The following is a 3509-nucleotide window of genomic DNA, read 5'->3' on the forward strand; positions in this document are numbered from 1 at the left end:
CCAGTTGAACTACACAATGCTAGTTTAGCCGCCATCCAGTTGAACTACACAATGCTAGTTTAACCTCCCTCCAGTCTAACTACAGAATGTTAGTTTAACCTCTCTCCAGTTGAACTACACAATGCTAGTTTAACCGCTCACCGTATCTCCTACTATTTCCTTCTTTCCCCTACCCTTCCGGATCTATTTTATATGTTCTACCTCTACACATTCACCTGATAAAATTGCCATTGCAACTCATTACAAAATGTTCATCAGATATTCAATAATACAATGGAAACATACAGGGACAAGCCCAGAAGTCGAAAATTTAAAACTTGTCCCTGTGTTAAGATTACAGTGCAAGGGCCAAGACGACAACGAACTATAGACACTAACATATTACATGAACAAACACAAACACCACAAACAAAACATACCCTCATCAGTGCTTTTACCGTTATATGATGGAATCACCGTTTCGGCAACCAAACTTGGAAAATGTGACAGAAGCAAGGCGGATACTTCCTGTGATAACATATCCCTGAAGGACGATGTGCTTTCTCATTTACTTTGCATCTCTCGAGGCATGTTGATTCGATGCGTTTTCTTTTCTGGCTAGTAACAGTTTTGTAAATTACACTTTTGTAGTGCTTTTGAGATTTTATTTGGTTAACATCTGACTTAAACTCTACCAGTGACAGATAATTGTTTCAGATGTCTTTAAAACTATAATCAATTAATGAAATGTACCATGGTTGTAAAATAACTAATTATTTGAGCTGAGTATTCGATGACTTCGATAACACTGCTGCGTTAAGCAAATGTATCGTTATTGTACATAACATGTTTGTAAATAAAAACTGTTACATAATTATTCATTTGTTTCTTTAAAACATGCGATAATTGTATGTGTTTTATGTTGAAAAATGAGATATATATGATCAAGTTAATTTAAAATTCTGTTATGTGGTGTGTTTGTTTTGTGTTCATTTATGTCTACTTGTCTTTATGTTTAGATTTTAAAGTAAAAGGCGTCATTCTTTACGTCTAATGCTTTAATTTTACTGAAATAATTTTGAAATATGTAAAACCTATTTACATTTATTTGATTATAGTTTTCTTAGTTGTCTTAACTCGTCGCTTTTCTAGATATACATATGTACGTTTAAATAATACTTTCATTTGAAGGTTTCATTTTGATAGTTTGATTTCCTTCGTTCCTGCCATTGGATACAATATATCTAAGACTAGTTTGTATCCATTCGTGAACACTTCGTATTTGATTTAGAATATTCTTCTGAAACAGAAGTATTTCTGTTAATTGACATTTCACATTCACAACCAATAACATAATCTTTTGACAATCATTTGCATATATACCATTTACTCGATAATGATTGCAATAGTACTGTGATTAACATCGTTTTAAGGAGTGATTACACAACAGACAATATCATAGCTCTTCAGTTATGGTTCGATACTTATGTGAAACACTACAGAAACAAGCTCAGTAGCAAAAGGTTTAAACATAAACCCGGATTAATGGCACTGAGTAAACGCCATAGAACACAAAAACAAAATATCACAAACAAGAAACATGGAAGAAAAACACAAAACTCCACTAACAGCACAGTGCATACATACAATATATAGAAAAACTAGGTATGTTTATCAAGGATTGATAGGTACCACCTTGGACCTTGAGCTTCAGTTTTGCCAGTATTACAATGCATTTTTTCTGCCTACTTAAATATTTACTAATTTTATTTTTTGTATACATTGCTGTTAAGAATCTCACGTGAGATAAGCTCCGTCAAATATAGAAGTAAGACATGACCTGTAATTAAGGGTCCGTATTTACACTTCTTTGTGATTATTTTATCTAAAATGTCTTTTCTATGTTCAATTTAATACAAACTAACAGTGTTTTAGCACCAAAACTATGAAATTAGCAAATACAAGATCCAAATAATACAAGCATACGAAGAAAATAGATAAAAAGTAGAAAGTATTTAAATTATTCGTTGTTAAAATTTTTAAAATGTTCACGCATTTGAAAAAACAACAACACACACACTTAGAAGCTTAATACTACAACCACTGGGTGACAAACGCTTGGAAGTATCTGCGCTTTTCTTTATCAGAGGGTTGGTATATCAGTTAGACCCCTACCAGGCGACCACGTATGCTTATCATTTTCCGTCGAACATGATACCTCTACATACGTTGAACATGTGGCACTGAAATGTAAAAAATGTAAGCCTGGTTGTTTGATAATAAATATTACAGCTCATTTTTTGTGATAGTTGATTGATCGTTTTTCCCATTAGCAACGTCACATTTAACGCATGGTTCTTTAGATAGTCCCCATTGTGTCCAGTATCTATCGCATTTTTAGCTCGTTAGTTTTTCAAGATAACATAAGTCAAAAGGTCGGACCTTTAAACATTAACCCCATTAAATGGCACTGGGTCGACGCCTACGACATTGAACACAAACACAAGCAATCACAAACCAGAAACATGGAACAACATTCCACAGATTCCAACACACTTCATACATAATATCTAAACAAAATAGGGGTGTCTTATCAAGGATTGTTAGGTACCGCCTTGGAAAGGTCAGTAAAATATAATGTTACTGGGGGTTCAAACTATTTTGTGTGCAAATCCTCACCTTAATCCCGAATAAAGTAAAAACCTGAATGGTTAATCCAAATAAAATATGCATTAACTTCGGAAAACGTAAAAATAAATCTAATGACTGTATAAAACACCTAGGAGTGTTTAAACCATAACATAAATGTCAAGGTAAAAATTAGAAGTATTTGGTTCAACATAAAGGGCTCTCAAACATTAATCTGAAAAGTAGAGGCGGAAGCCTTATAAAACATATGTAGCTTTTAAAAATTAAAATTTAATGAGAAAAAGAAAAAAAAAAGTTACTTCCTGCAAAGAAGTCGATGAAAGTGACGTATTTGTTTTATCAATCATCTTAAATAATATTTTAGAGTATGACATCGTGGTTAGAGAGTTTCCTGAATAAGACTTTTTCGATGAAATGGTCGGCTTATTGTCGTCGGAAAATATTGCAAATATCTGTCTGGAAACATTGTCTTTAAAATTACCGTTGATTGAATGTGTGGAACAAAACAGATGTGAATTATGACTATTATTTATATTGAAAAAATATACCTTAAAGTTTGCTTTGAGAATATTAAAATTGATTTAAGTTTAAAAAATAATAGTGGTTTTAGCTTAAATATTCTTGATATGTATATACGTGTATAAAATTGTACAATATAAGAAAGAAAAACGCCCGCCAAATATTTCTAACAAGTAAATCAATGTAATATGAAACAATGTAAAATGTTAAAATGGCATTGAATATTATATAGAAAATTAACAACTTAAACAGACGTAATCGTTATACTTATGTTTTTATCATGCCTCTTTAAGGTGATTGTGTGTGTGTGTGTGTGTGTGCGGGGGGTGGGCGCTGTATGATTTTGGTCATCGATGGTTTGC

The sequence above is a fragment of the Mya arenaria genome, chromosome 10, assembly GCF_026914265.1.
Source record: "Mya arenaria isolate MELC-2E11 chromosome 10, ASM2691426v1".
Lineage (NCBI taxonomy): Eukaryota > Metazoa > Mollusca > Bivalvia > Myida > Myidae > Mya > Mya arenaria.